The following is a 16353-nucleotide window of genomic DNA, read 5'->3' as shown; positions in this document are numbered from 1 at the left end:
TGGAGAACAGAGCAGCATTTTGCTCCTGACATTTCTCTTGCAGCTGCCTTGCAGCAAACACCATGTCGGTGGTTCCGCGCTCTTTCCGGAATCCACATTGGCTCTCAGGCAAATGACCTTGGTCAAGGTGTGCTGTGAGGCGGTTTAGTAGGATCCTGGCAAGTATCTTGCCTGCGATGGAGAGCAAGGAAATGCCCCGATGGTTATCACAGGCTTGCCGGTTCCCCTTTCGCTTGTACAAGTGAATGATAGATGCATCTTTGAAATCCTGGGGGATCATCTCTTCTTTCCACATGAGTGAGTACAGCTGATGGAGCTTCTCAGTCAGCACAGTGCCTCCATCGTTGTAGACCTCTGCTGGTATGGAGTCTGAGCCAGGTGCTTTGCCACTGGATAGCAGATGGATTGCTTTCTGGGTCTCAAGAGGTGTTGGCAGATCGTCCAGTGTTTCGTTGATGGGGACTTGTGGGAGACGGTCTATGGCTTCATCATTTATGAAGGAAGGGCGATTTAAGACACTGTTGAAGTGCTCAGCCCAGCGTTCGATAATTTTCTCCTTCTCGGTGATCAAGGTATTCCCATCTGCACTGAGGAGGGGGGATGATCCTGAGGATGTGGGGCCGTAGACTTCTTTTAAGGCATCATAGAACCTCTTCATATCGTGCCTGTCAGCATATCCCTGGATCTCATCAGCTTTGTCACTCAGCCACTTATCCTGCATCTGGCGTAACTTTTGCTGAACAGTCCTGCGGATGGCATCGTACGCATCCTTTTTTGATGTGGACTTTGGGTTGCTGAGGTAGGCTTGATGCAGACGGCGTTTCTCATCCAGAAGCTGCTTGATTTCATCACAGTTTTCATCAAACCAGTCTTTGTGCTTTCTGGTCATGGGTCCCAGGGTCTCTGAAGCTGTACTATAGATCAGCTCACGCAGGGTCCTCCAGTCAGACTCCACATTCTGGTTGTCCAGAGAGGCGGATTCCAGACGATCTTCCAGCAGCTCCACAAAGGACTGTTTGATGGTGATGTTTTTCAGCTTAGCGATGTTAAGCCGTTTTGGAGCCTTCTGGCCTTGGGGGCGTCTCTTGGGCTGGATTCGAATATTCAGCTTCGAGACTACAAGGCGATGGTCTGTCCAACACTCGGCGCCGCACATGGTCTTTGTTACACGTACATCTTGCCTATCCCTTTTCCTGACGATGACATATATATATATATGTGTGTGTGTGTGTGTGTGTGTGTGCGTGCGTGCGTTCGTGCGTGTGTGTGTGTGTGTGTGTGTGTGTGTGTGTGTGTGTGTGTGTGTGTGTGTGTGTGTGTGTACACCCGCACATTCCAATATTCCGTTGCTCCTACAGTACACATGCAAACACACACATACCTCATCCTCTACACACACACGAACACACACACACATGCGCGCGCGCACAGAGCTCCCCTGACGTGTATACTTACACGCTCGCGCACGCACACAAATACACACACACACACACAAATATATATATATATATATATATATATATATATATATATATATATATATATATACAGAGGCTGCCACACATACACACACACACATATACAGAGGCTGCCACACACAGACACAGACATACAGAGGCTGCTATTGATTGGCCGGAAGAGGGGTGGGAAAAGATCTGATGACAGGAACGTGTTGCTCAGTCTATTGAAGTTGGAAAAGCCCACATTAATGTGTATGGGTCTGTCAGACCCACGATGTATGAATAGGGGGTAAGCTCTGGATTCCTTCTTTAGCGAGTGTGGGTCTGTGAGACCCACAAAATATGGATAAGTGGGAAAATAACCAAGTACGGTGAAGGTTAAAGAGGCTATGCCAGTCTTGAATAAAAGCTAATTTGTGTTTGCACATTTCTTCTGTCTTTGCTGCTGTGTGCACATGTCAAATGATTGGTATAAGGACAGGTCCAGTGCTTCCCTTTGAAGGAAGTGTCTGGATTTGTTCCAATATACCTTTTTATTTACCTGTGTGCTAGCTGAATCGGTAGCGTAAGCATCACTGACTTGAAGTTGTGTACCTTGTGTAATGGAGAGAGTCACCACTTTTTACTATTTGTTAATCATATCGTCTCCTGGCCTCATTATTTGCTAATTTTCACTTGAAATGTTTTGGCCTTATCAATGACTTTTTTCAGCCGTTCATCATGTTGTGCTTGGTTTTCTCCCCAAACAACATCCTCCATCACGGCTTCTATGTCTTCTACTATCTGAGACATGACTGAAAGATTTCGCTTGCGGAAACAATTCCGAACGGTAATCTCAAGAACCGATACCGACCGAACGGAGTGTTAAATGTATAAAGTTTTGAACTTTCATCATCCAACTTCAACTGCCAATAGCCTGATGTAGCATCACGTTTGGTCAAAACTTTGGCCTTTGGCATGTTTTGAACAACCTCTTCTATGGTTTTCATGGGGAAGTGTTCCCTTTTCACTGCTTTGTTCAGATCTCTTGGATCTATGCAAATCCTGATTTTGCTTGGTGTTTCTACAACCACCATACTGTTAACCCAGTCTGTGGGCTCTTTTTGTGGAGGAATTGCTCCCTCTTCTTCCATTCGCTTGAATTCAGTTTTCACTTTTTTGTGAAGTGCAACTGGTATCTTTTGTGGTGCATGAACAACTGGTTTCACGCTTGGATCTATGTGTATTTTGACTGTCCCTGGCAGACATCCTAAGCCTTCTGGGTACTGAGTTTTGACTTCTGTTGGCATGTTTGTTTCCATCTAGTCTACTCTTTGTATTAAGCCCAACATCTGACATGCTTCTAGTCCAAGTATGGATATGTTATCCAACTCTATGACAAAGAACTGTATGTCCTGTTCTGAACCTTTGCATCTGCATGTGAGTTTGGTTGTTCCAAGAGTAGTGACCGTATGTCCCGAGTATGATTTCAGTCTGATTCTTGTCTTTTCTAGTTTTTTTTTCTTTGTCAGTTTTGAACGTATTTTTGAAATGACATTGCATCTTGGACTTGTGTCAAGTTGAAAAGTGACTGTTTTTCCTTCAACATCTAGCTTTTCAAACCATCATGTGTTTGTACTGCTTATCTTTGTGTCCACTATTCCAAGTGTGTATGCACAATCGTCTTCTGCCTCAAAGTCTGTTTCATCACTTTCAGTTTCCTCAACTGTGTATACGTTCTTTCTTTTTGTCATGTTTCTGTCTCTTGTTTTGCACATTTGAGCAAAATGATTAATCTTCTTAAACTTTCTACATTCTTTCCCCATAGCAGGACAGTGTGCATCTTGTGTATGTTTATTCCCACATCTACTGCGTGATTCTTTGACTTTGTGTGGATATGGATCCCTCCTATTCTTTGGTGATTTGTGCGTGTGTGATTTATACTTTTGTTGTTGCAGAGCATTAACTGATGCCTCTGCAGTCAAATTCATTTCTTTGAGCTGTGTGGAGGACATTTCCTCTACTCTAGCAACCTCTATAGCCTTACCCAGAGTGAGGTCTGAACCAATGTCAATCAGCTTTTCACGCACTTTCTCTGATTTCGTACCAAACACAGTTCTGTCCCTGACCATCTCATCTTCTGTGTTACCACAAGCACAGTCTTTCACCAACAGTTTCAGTTATGTCACAAACTGTTCACACGTTTCATCCGATGCTTGCACCTTGGACTGAAATCTGTACCTCGCGAAGATAGGGTTCGCCATGGGTTGTACGTATTCATGGAAACGATCGTAGTAGTTCTGCAGCTTCTTCGGTTCCTCTTCAGATAGTCGCTGGTTTATTTATTTATTTATAGTCTGTTCATCTAAGATGATGATATTAGACTGAAAATAAATGATATTATTATCATCATTTGGATTATTATCAATTCTATCATAATGATAATTGTTATTATTAATTAGAAATCGACATTTCTGTATATTCGAATGAAAAGGGGGGCGGTTGAGGTAGAGGGGAGGGGGGGGGGCAAGGAGGAGGGGACTAAGAAAGGAAGAGAGAGAGAGACAGACAGACAGACAGACAGACAGAGAGAGAGAGAGAGAGAGAGAGAGAGAGAGAGAGAACAGAATGTGGAAAAGGTAGAGTACAAACAAAAGTAAAAACACTTTCAGAGATCTTTAGCGTGACACATTAAATCAACTCAAAAACATGAAAAATAAACAACACATTGTACCCACAACTTTCTCACCTTATCTGAGTGGGCTGTCTCAACATAATATGTATCAAATCAATAAACTTTAAATGTTTCATTTCTGTGTAACCAAGCGCTATGTTTGCTTCAAAGGCTGATTGGGGAAAATATCAATCCTTTCTTTCAAGCCAAAACTTAGATAAAATTGAGGATTTAGACGTTGATATATTTTATGAAAAAGTTACTAAAACAATCATTGTAGCAGCGTAAAAATCGTAAAATCGGTGAAGCTCGGCACCATGTTTTCCATTACTAAAAATGTCAGTGGCTAGCTCGTTTATAAATAGGGAAATAGGGAAAACAGTACGGGGCTGGTTATTTTCCCTTGTTTGAGTTCTTTTTGACAAAAAAGAAAATCTGGCGGTCCCGACGTGTCACCACTTCTGACTCGGAATTTTACCGTTTGGTGCATGCTTTGAATTGCATGAAACATTCTGTCTGTATGTGTGCGTGACTGAAACCTAATTGGATGACACAGGAAACGAATCAGTTATGAGCGCCCAATGGCAGATGTCATTTGCCCCTGCCCATATAGGCAGCCTGCTGAGCAAAAGACTGTGTGATTGTAAAGCTCTTGGGGCATGGTCTCCGACCGATGATAGACGTTCATAATTATAGATATCCATATCATCATCATTATCTTTCGTTTTCCTTGCACTGTGCCTTGCAGGATTGTCTTGCGAAGTCCTGCTGATTATGAGACGTGCCCATACCACTTCAAATTTCGTTTCTTCATTGTGGTCAGGAGATTAGTTCCGATGATTTTGCCTGACTCTCTTTATCGCTTCTTTGGTAATGTGACCTCCATATAGGAGATACCTAGAAGTTTTCTGGCGGAAACATCTCATCTCTATGGCCTGTATCCTCTTCTCAATGTCAGTTGTCAAAGTCCATGATTCACAGGCGTACGGGGATATTGAGGTGACCAAGAAGCGCATCAGTCTTATCTTTGAGGTGACTGCATTGTTCTTTGAGTCAATAATCTTTAATTGTTCAACAGGGCACGTGGTTTACAAATGCAAGCAAAGACAAAATAGCACCAACAAGCTTAAAGCTCATACTGCGCTCACATGTTGCACTTCAATTTTAATGTGACGTTTGATGAACCATGTAATCATTTATATCAAATAAATTATTCACAAACAGCAAATAGAAAAATAAAACAAATGAATAGACAGATAAGATATCGCTACAATCAATATCATGTGATTCCTTTCAGATTACTTGTGGGTTCGCACGGAATATTTACATCCTCACAAAAACCAGAAGACCACTAAAATTTAAAGTTGGAGCAATTTATTTAACGTCCAAACACTGAGAGTTGTTTTATTAAAAAGAGACAGTGGTCAGATACATTTAAAGGTAAGTTGGGACGATTTCGAGAAATGTCAATGGAGACAATGCTGCCCTGGTTCAGGACATTTTTTTAGCACAAAACTTCGACACCAGACACAATAGCATCTTCTCTGAGATAGTTTCTGCCTTCAGTGCACCAGTCTGTTTTTTCATGAGAACACCACATTTTAAAAGTGTTTGTTCCAATCACCACTGGAATTGTTCTGTTGATCTCTGTATCTGGACACACCAGTGCCAAAATTGTTACCGCAACATCAGTTCCCACACCATTGACAGGTAATATCACCATGACTTGCACACATCCTAAATATGGTACTGACTGACCCCTTGCACTTAATACCTGTAACCCGTTGGATATGTCCTACAAAGGAGTGTCACAAAGTTCACGCTGATAAAAAGATTCAGCTATGATTTGTGAACCTGTTTCAGTTACACGTCATAGGCACGCCATGCCAGTACAGCTGGGTTCTACCAGAGATCGTAGGTGTCCACTGGGTTTCAGTGTATTCTGCAGTTCTGCAAACACAGTCTCTGAAGAAAGATGACTAGAACGTTTACTGTCTCTGTTCATGATGGTCAGTTTCACCCACGGTCTTCCATCAATGTAGACTTCTGCTGACTGCACTATCAAGTTCGCTGGCAGCATGTCGTCACTTTTGGGCAGGAGTTTGAGCCCTACCCCATCGTCTGTCCCGAAGACACTACCTCTCAGCTCCATTGTCTGTAACGCTGGAATGTCCACTCTCCATTTGGACTGACTCTTCACGGGATGTAGATCAAGTATACCTTGATCCACAGCTGCATTACCTCCTCCATCTTGGTGGGGCTGTCAGTTATTTTGGTCATTGTACACCCCGCTACAGAGGACCAGTCATGTTTAAATTCTGAGGATTTCTCATGGGACTTCTTTGCCGACTACCTCCTGATGAATTTGTTGGCTTTCTACAGTCTCCTGTGTAGTGTCCTTCCAGTCCACAATTGCAGCATGGTCCTGGCAATTTCAGTTGATATTTTGGTGAAGCGAAAGCTGACGACCTTCTGTCTGATGCTTTTTGGTGGTTCCTAAAATTGTCCTGGTGCCTTCGCGTCTTGTGGTTCCTGATTTTCCCCGGTTGTTCTTGTTGCTCCTTATCTTCTGTTTTCTTCCTGGGTGACAGGCGACCCTCTACATCTAGTCTTTTGAAAACAGTCAAGATAAGATAACTTTATTATCTCATTAAGAGTAATTACATCAGGTGCGGCAAAACAAACGTAGACAATAACTCAACCCAAAAAATATTAAACATGACTTAATTAAAAAGAATCGACAAACATTCTTGTTACGGAGTGCCACAATCTGATTTCCTCTTGCAGGGGAGTTAAGTGCTTCTGTTTATTTGCACGTGTTTTTTGTACTGGTCAGTGAGTATATTTTTCTCTGTCCTGTTTAACTGTCTGGCAACACACAGTCAGTCGCAGAGGCTTGGAAGGAAAAGGTCTCGCTGTTGGTGCTCTGTGGTTCTGGTTACAGGTTACACCGGGTCTTAATACACCGTCCCAGAGTTCCGGGGCAGACGTAGAGACAGCCCAATCCGGCCGAGGAGACGGGATCAACCCACCGTCCGAGGAGACGTGGTAGCAGCCCAGTCCGGGGAGACTGGAGCGGGACAGACCTGGCTGTGGTCTGGTGAGGCTGGTGCAGCCTCGAGAGAACATGTCTTGAAGACTAAGACACGTCCTAAAGAACCACGAAATTTGTGTGTGGCACAAGAGGTGATATTTGTATTGACTGTTCAGTTCGTGGACCCACAAAAACACTGAAGAACAGAGGTCAGCATTCCCCAGACTCAAAATCGGATGCCTGCGTTTGTGTGTGTGTGTGTGTGTGTGTGTGTGTGTGTGTGTGTGTACCAGTTGCTTGTTAAGCTGAACAATTTGTGAATCTCTTTTTTGTTAAATTATATAGGCTCAGGGGCAATACCTTGTGTCTGTTTTGTTTACGGAAGAGTGCGGGAGATTGAGACTAAACTCGCATGTGAATGTTTGTTGCCTCCCTTTAGTCTAGTCTGTCTTCCACTCTCTTGCGTAACAATATAGGAAATTCATTTAAAAAAAGGTATTGAATATTATGTGTGTGTGTGTGTGTGTGTGTGTGTGTGTGTGTGTGTGTGTGTGTGTGTGTGTGTGTGTGTGTGTGTGTGTATAATATGTGTGTGTGTTCACTCACAATGTTGTAATTAATCATTATTGTAAACATAATTATTGAAAGACACCAAGGTTATCATTGCATGTATTCATTTAGATAAGATATATTGTATATTGACAGACACGAGCATTGCACAATTCCTATTGCACATCCATCCTGCGCACTGTCACACTTAAACAGTAAATGATAATCTAAGAAATTCAAACAGTGCAACCTATTATGCATGCACTTTCACACGTACTCGCATGCAAGTGCAGGCACACACACACACGTGCGTATTAATGACACATGCACGGGTACATAGTTCTTAAGAATTCAAAAGGTGAATTGAACGTGGTATAAAAGTCTTCTGATCTCTGGATTTTACTTTACACGTTCTGTAGCGTCGTCCTGATGGCAGCATTTCATAGTACGTTGCTAAAAATATGTGTGTCGTCAGTTATCTTTCTGTCATTCTGAACCACTCGCCTTTCAAACAGTTCTTGCATACTAGCTTGTCTCACTCCCACAACTTTACTGCACACACTCAAGACATCATTCAAAACTGGCTTACTTCTCACTCCCAAACTTCCATACAGCACATAAATGAAACTGTCAGCACAGACTCAATACAACATCGATAGTAGCTCTGGAGAATCTTGGAATCAATACAAATATTTAACTTCTGAAAACAAAATATTCTAGATCGACATTTCTTTTGAGTACAATCAACATTCCTGTCAAAAGCCAGATTATTGTCTAAAATAGTCCCTAAATTGTATTGATTAACTCTCTCCATTGTTTCAACATTTATAACAAGAGCAGGTACAGGCGAAGGGTCTTTTCGAAAGCCTATTAACATTTCTTTTGTTTTTTAAAACGTTCAGATTAAGATAGTTTTCTTCACACCAGGAGCAAAACTTTTTTTTATTTCATTGAAGTAAATAGTATCAGAGCTGGACAGATCTTCCATAGCGGGATCGTCATAATATTTTATGACAGGGGTTTCCTCTGTGCCTCTGCAGTCATTCGTGTGCAAAGAAGACAGGGGACAGCACCGTGCCTTGAGGTGCGCCAGTAGAAGTATAGTTTTGAGAAGAATGGACAGGCTGAAACCGGACGGACTGAGTTCTACTGAGAAGAAAGCTTACTATCCAGAGAATGAGCTTAGGATCAACACCTAAGCCCAACAGTTTGAGGACGGACAAGGAGACGAAGTTGTACTGATTGTGTTAAAAGCAGAAGAGAAGTCAACGAAAAGAATACGAACGAAGGATCCTGTGTTATTCAAATGAAGGATAGCACTGTGAAAGAGAGTTAAAACGGCATCGTCAATACTTCTGTTTGGTTTGTACACAAACTGAAAAGGGTCAAGGTGTTGGTTAGTGAAAGATAATAGATGGCGAAGAACATTTTTTTCAAAGCACTTTACGACTGTTGAAGTCAGGGCAACGGGACGGTAATCATTTAGTGCAACTGGGTTCTTTTTCTTGGGGATAGGACATATTGTAGAGTTGTTGTTTTTTCAGATGTCGTGGACAGAGTAGTCCTTGAGAGACCAGCTGAAAAGTTGACAAAATATATCACTCAGTTCAGATGCGCATGTCTTTAAACGTTTTCCACATATGTTATCAGGACCAACTGCCTTGATATTCGGTTTGAAAAATAATTATTCGACAATGACATCGCATCGACCTCAAAGTCTGTCCTGTTCTGTTTCCCTGTCTTTGATCTTTCCCTACAGCTGTGATATCACACCATCTAGTTCCCCTGTCAGATCATTCCTTTCAAATCGACCGTAGAAATTGTTAAGATTATTAGATAAATCAATCTGCTCGTGTGGTGTCATTTGACAAGCAACTGTTTCTTTTTAATTTCTCCGGGGAGAGTTTTCAACCCCTCCCAAGCATTTGTCATTCTTCCTGTCTTAAAGTGCTGCTCTACCTTCGTTGGCCTTCCTCTCAGTGTTTACAAAGGAAAATACTAATGAAACTTCCTAAAAATATTTCCTTTTCTAAAGTCAATATTTGAAAAATATTTTCATTAACTGTACTGGAGTAGACATCTTGTTTTGTTTAATCAAGGCCATTGCAAATGTAACCGTCAAGCAAAACCGCACTTTTTCATGCTGAAAATTAACCGACTTCTCATTTAATTATGTGATGATGCACTTTAAAAATGTGTGTGTTTATGTATGTGTGTGTGTGTCGTAGTACAGAGGTAAAGTCAACACTTGAAAGGGCTGTCCACCACGTGATCGGCCTGTTTATGACTTCCCTTATCTCGGTCTTTTCGGGCCTGTCATGACGGTGTCGAAGATGCCTGTGTGTGTGTGTGTGTGTGTGTGTGTGTGTGTGTGTGTGTGTGTGTGTGTGTGTGTGTGTGTGTGTTGTGTGTGTGTGTGTGTGTGTGTGTGTGTGTGTGTGTGTGTTGAAACCGCCTCTGCCCCTGTGTGTATGTGTGTGTGTGCCACAGTGTCAGAGTGATGTGTGTGTATGTGTGTATGTGTGTGCCCAGTGTACACACATAACCCTACCCTCCCCCGCCGCCCCTCCCCCCCGTCCCGTCCCCCCCCCTCCCCGCACCTCCCCCCTCCCCCCACACACACACCATTCCTGTCCACATCATAAACAAAACACTTGACTGTGACATTGCCTGCACACATCACAAAAACAACTCTGTTACAGCCGGCGCCTGCTCAACACATACACACACACACACACATCACTCTGACACTGTGTCTATAGACAACACACCTACACTTCTCTGACACTGTGTGTCTTCACACATAACACGTACCAGTCTGACAGTGCCTGAACATAACACACGTACACGCAACGCACGCACGTGCACACACACACACACACACACACATACACACACACACACACACCACTGTGACACAGTTCTTGCACTCAGCACACACACACACACACACACACACACACACACACACACACACACACACACACACACACACATACACACACATGAAGTGATAATGTTAAATTATGAAACTATTATTCTCGGTGATTTCAATATAGATTTGCTTAAACCAAAACCAAAGTGGCACCACAATTACTCTATGCATGGTTTAGAACAATTAATTGACAGACCAACACGCATTACTGAAAACACAAATACCTTAATAGATCACATTTACACAACCACAAAACAACACATTGTAGAGGTATGTGTTCCACCTAGTGGTAGTTGTGATCATTTCCCAGTCTGTCTCACCTGGTTTAAGAATCGTGTTAAAATTCCAAAGGTAGGACATAAAACTATATTATATAGGAGTTTTAAGAACTTTAAAAATGATGATTTTCTCTCGGATTTAGCAAAATCATCTTTAGATTATGTATATCAGTTAAGAGATCCTGATGAAGCTGTCGAATTTTGGATAAATACATTCTCTTCTGTATATAACAAACATGCACCATTTATTAGGAAAAGAGTTAGACAAGAAACAAAACCACCATGGATAACAAAAGAAATTGACATTGAAATTCATTATAGAGATTATTTGAAGATGTATGGATCAAATGAACAATATAAGAAACAAAGAAATAAAGTAAACGCCATGAAACGTAAATCGAAATATAATTATTTTTCAGAAAATGTTAGTAAATACAAAAGATTCTCGTCTAATTTGGAAAGCCATCAACAAGATGAATAATAAACATATGGGAAAAAGACAACAAAACATCACTGATGTAACAGCAGATCAGTTAAATAATCATTTTGTAACCATTGCTGAAAAAATTATACCAAGCGATAGGACCAGTGAAAATGACCTCTGTATTCTAAAACAGTATATTGACTCAAAGAAAATTCATGTTCCATTTAGTCTTCAACCAATGACTGTCTTGGATGTATGTCAAAGCCTATCACAACTAAAACATCTGGCACACGAGATTTGGACGGGTTAGATGGACAGATATTAAAGCTTTCTTCCCCTGTCATTGTAGATACTCTGACATATCTTTATAATTTGTGCATCGATAAGAAATGTTTTCCTTCTAAATTCAAGCAGGCTAGAGACATTCCACTGTACAAATCAGGTGATTCTTCTGATCCATCTAACTATAGGCCAATTTCTGTCTTGTCTGCTCTGTCAAAACCCATTGAAAAACATTTGCAAAAATGTTTATATTCTTATCTCTTTGACAACGAAGAATCCATGAAGACCAGTCTGGTTTCCGTAAAAATCATTCTTGTCATACAGCCCTCATACAACTCACTGACAGTCTTCTACGTAACATAAATGAAAATAAATTCACAGGTCTCCTTTTCATAGATTTTGAAAAAGCTTTTGATGTAATCAATCACTCCTTGTTAGTACGTAAATTAGAAGCTTATAAATTACCACCAGAGTATATTCACCTTATACAATCTTTTCTTTCTGATAGGAAGCACTTAATAACAATAAATAATCAAACCTCAAATTTTACATCTATTAAACATGGAGTATCACAGGGATCCATCTTAGGGCCAATTTTATTCTCCACTTATGTTAATGACTTACCTTGTTATATGAAATGTAAATGTGAAATGTTTGCAGATGACACATCCTTACATTCAAGCAATTCAGACGCCAGTAAAGTAACTAATGAACTTGAGATGATATTCAGAAACTTAATGACTGGACACACTTGACTCACATGTCCTTGAATGCTCTGAAAACGAAGTGCATGTATGTATGCGCACGACAAAAAAGACAAAAAAAATGAAACATAACTTCAAACCACTATTCCTATGCGTCAATAAAATTGAAGAGGTAGATTCACATAAAATTCTGGGTGTCATTATTGATAAAGATCTATCTTGGACTGATCATACGAAGTACTTAAGTAAACGTCTCTCAAATATAATACTTCAACTAGCAAAAATAAAAAAAAGATCCTTAATGTCCATTCACGAAAGCTCTTTTTCTGTGCACATATTCTGCCAGTAATCGATTATGCGTCAACTTTATGGGACAGCTGTACCTCTCAAACTTGAAGTGTATTCACCGTATGTATAAAAGAGCACTGAAAATAGTATTGTTCAAACCGAACTCCCTGACCCCAATGGACTATAAACAACTTAATATATTACCCTTTCACAACAGGCTGTACTTCAACAAAGCTGTTTGCATGCATAATGTTATGTATGGAAATGCTCCAAAAAAGACTGCAGACACTTTTAAAACTAATGAACACAGACATGAACCACATGCTCTGCATACTCAGACCAAGAAACAACCTTTCTGTATTCTGGTGGAAATTTATGGAATAATCTCCCACTCACTCTGAAAAGGATCGTAAATAAAAACGTGTTTAAGAAAAATCTGAAGAATCACCTCATTGAAAATAATTAACAGTAATACAAATTTTGACCTGTTAGTCTAATATTCCTATTAATTGTGAAATGTTTTGTATATGCTTGTGTTTGCAAGGATTTTGCACTAAATGGGGGAACACGTGTATGTGGATGGGGTGGGCATGGTGTAATTGTGTCAGTGAAAATTTGTGTTCAGTGGTGTGTGTGTGTGTGTGTGTGTGTGTGTGTGTGAAATGGAAATGCAATTGTGTATTTCTTTATCACAATATTCTTGTATATATATATGCATTTTGTTGTTTTGTTGTTCTTCATCCGCTTGTTTCTTCTCTCTCTCTCTCTCTCTCTCTCTCTCTCTCTCTCTCTCTCTCCCTCCTATTTTTTCTTCTATTTTTTCTTTATTTTCCCTTCTTTTTAATTTTAAAAAAAATTATTATTTTCATTGATGGCTTGATATAAAAATAAAAAAAGCAATTGCTTATTCAATTTACCATCATGAAATAAAATCTTGACACACACACACACACACACACACACACACACACACACACGCTCTCTCTCTCTCTCTCTCTCTCAGCCTTTGTTTGATATTTTGATTCAGAAAGGTATAAAGGGGAAATTTATGAATGCTATCATTGCTATGTATAAATGTGTTACGTCTTGCGTACGTATTGAAGATAAGTTAACTGAGTTTTTTGATTGTCCCGTTGGCTTAAGGCAAGGTTGTATGTTAAGCCCTATATTGTTTTTGTTATTTGTTAACGAAATTGCTTCAGCAGTTGAAATCAGTGGTATTCATGGAATTCAGTTTTTGCCTAATTTATTAGAGTTGTTCATTCTTCTGTTCGCAGATGATATTGTACTGCTATCTAACACTGCGATTGGTCTGCAAAATCGAATATTCTGAATAATGCATGTAAAACACTCTTCTTCAATGTAAATACTGACAAGACTAAAGTGATGGTTTTTCGAAAAGGTGGCTTTTTGGGAAGATATGAAAAGTGGAATCTCGATGGAAATGCTCTAGAAGTAGTGAATGAGTATAATTATCTAGGGTTTGTTTTTACAACAAAAATGAGTATAAACAAAGGAGTAGGGATTTTAGCAGCAAAAGGCAAACATGCATGCATTGACTGTATAAAATATATAACGAAGCTGAATGATATTTCCAAAGGATGTTTTTTCAAAATATTCGATGCTCAGGTACAACCCATTCTTTTGTACGCTTCTGAGATGTGGGGTCTTAACAGACTTGATAATATTGAGAAAGTTCATTCCTTTGCATGTAAACCGTTTTTTGAACATAACACTTAGAGTACCAAACAAGTTTGCATACGGCGAATTAGGACGTTATCCACTATATATAAATAGTGCAACAAGGTGTATCAAGTACTGGTTAAGGTTGCTGAATATGAATGTGCACCGATTACCCAGACAGGCATATTTGATGTTGTTTAACTTAGACAAAAGGGGAAAAAAATGCTGGGTGTCTTTAATAAAAAACAACAACTTTATTTAGTCTTGGGTTTGGATATGTCTGGTTGCAACAAGGCGTTGGCTGTGGGCAAACATTTTTGTCATTATTTAAGCAAAGAATGAAAGATATATTTATGCAGGAGTGGGACGAGTCAGTAATGTCTAAAGATATATATCATAACTACAGACTGTTTAAAACTGGTTTTCAGTGTGAGCAATATTTTGAATATGTGGATAAAAATTGTTTTAGGGACTGTTTAGTAAAATTACGGCTTGGTTTGCTCCCAATAAATGGATCATTTTTTTAGAAGAACATTCAAATGTAATTCAAATTACGCATGTAAACGTTGTAATGTAATCGAAGATGAAAACCATTTTATAAACAATTGTGTCCTTTACAATGACCTGCGGCAAAAACATCTGAACTCTGAAGGTCAGCCGTATGTTCACTTGATGAAGAATGGTTCTGTTTACAGTATTCGTAAACTATGCATTTATATATTTAATGCCCTGAAGATACAACAGGAATTCTGTGACAACAATGATGAAAGTTAGAATTAATTTACTATGCACGAGAAGCACTTTTGTTCTACAGGTTAAGTTAGTACGTATTTTACATTTTGTTGTGGCTGAGTGATCACCATATTGTGTACTTTTGACCTCTTTCTAGGGGCCGGAGGCATGGAGATTAAAGTTTTGTTCTTGTTCTCTCTCTCTCTCTCTCTCACTCTCTCACACACGCACACCACCACCACCACCACTCAGATAGTAGTACCTGCACACAACACACTCTGACATCGTGCATAACCACAAAACACGCTACATCAGTCTCACAGTTACTCCGCACTTAATACATACACGTGACACAGTGCCTGCGCACATCACATACGCACCACTCTCACACATTCCCTACACAATGTACACACACCACACTGACAGAAACCTACACACATACACGCATGACACAGTGCCTGTACGCAACATACACACAGGCTATACAGATGTTAAAGGGGGTAGAGTAGGGGTAGGTGTAGAAGGTGAAGAGGGGGTAGAGTAGGATAACAGCAGAGGATAGGTACACAATCCACTCTCTCCTCGTACCACAGCAGGGTCTTTTAGAAAGATGAATTGAGGTGTTTATTTCTCTAACTTAACAGCACACCTGGAACACACACAATATTAAAACCCAGGTTAAATCAATACCAAAACATATGCTAGACATAATTGCACTGATGTAACAGAAACATCATTATGTTGTCTGGACAAGTAAACAATTCCACAGATAACCTTTCTCCATTCTGACACTCAGTGTCTAGCCGTACACTCTCTTCTCAAAGAGATCTATGTAAAAATATAAAACAAGCTTCATATAGCTTACCATCAACAATCAGTGGCACATAAGTTAATGTGCACCAAATATATGACTAACAAATACTAACTCCCAGTGTTTAACTCCTGTTAAACCACCATAGAATAATAGCTGTCGCACCAAGTATGTGGCAGACAATTACAAACTCCCAGTGTTTAACTCCAGTTAAATCACCATACAGTAATAGCTGTTTCCATTAAGACTGAACAAATCTGTACTTTGTCTCTGCAAAGTATCTCATTGGTAAAATTTTTACATGGGAACCATATTGTTACCAAGTAATATGGTAAATATAAAGCAACCTGTGTGCACCAACATAGGACTGCCTGTCAGTGGTCTCAAATCTTATTGAACACATACAGCTATGTGTTACCCCACTGGCATATAACACATGACTACAGCACATGGTAATCACAACTACCAAGTCACACATGTTCCCCATGTTGCATTATCACTCATGTGCACACACACATGG

This window comes from Babylonia areolata, chromosome 19, assembly GCF_041734735.1.
Source record: "Babylonia areolata isolate BAREFJ2019XMU chromosome 19, ASM4173473v1, whole genome shotgun sequence".
NCBI classification, from domain to species: domain Eukaryota; kingdom Metazoa; phylum Mollusca; class Gastropoda; order Neogastropoda; family Buccinidae; genus Babylonia; species Babylonia areolata.
Note: the sequence above shows the minus strand (reverse complement) of the source record.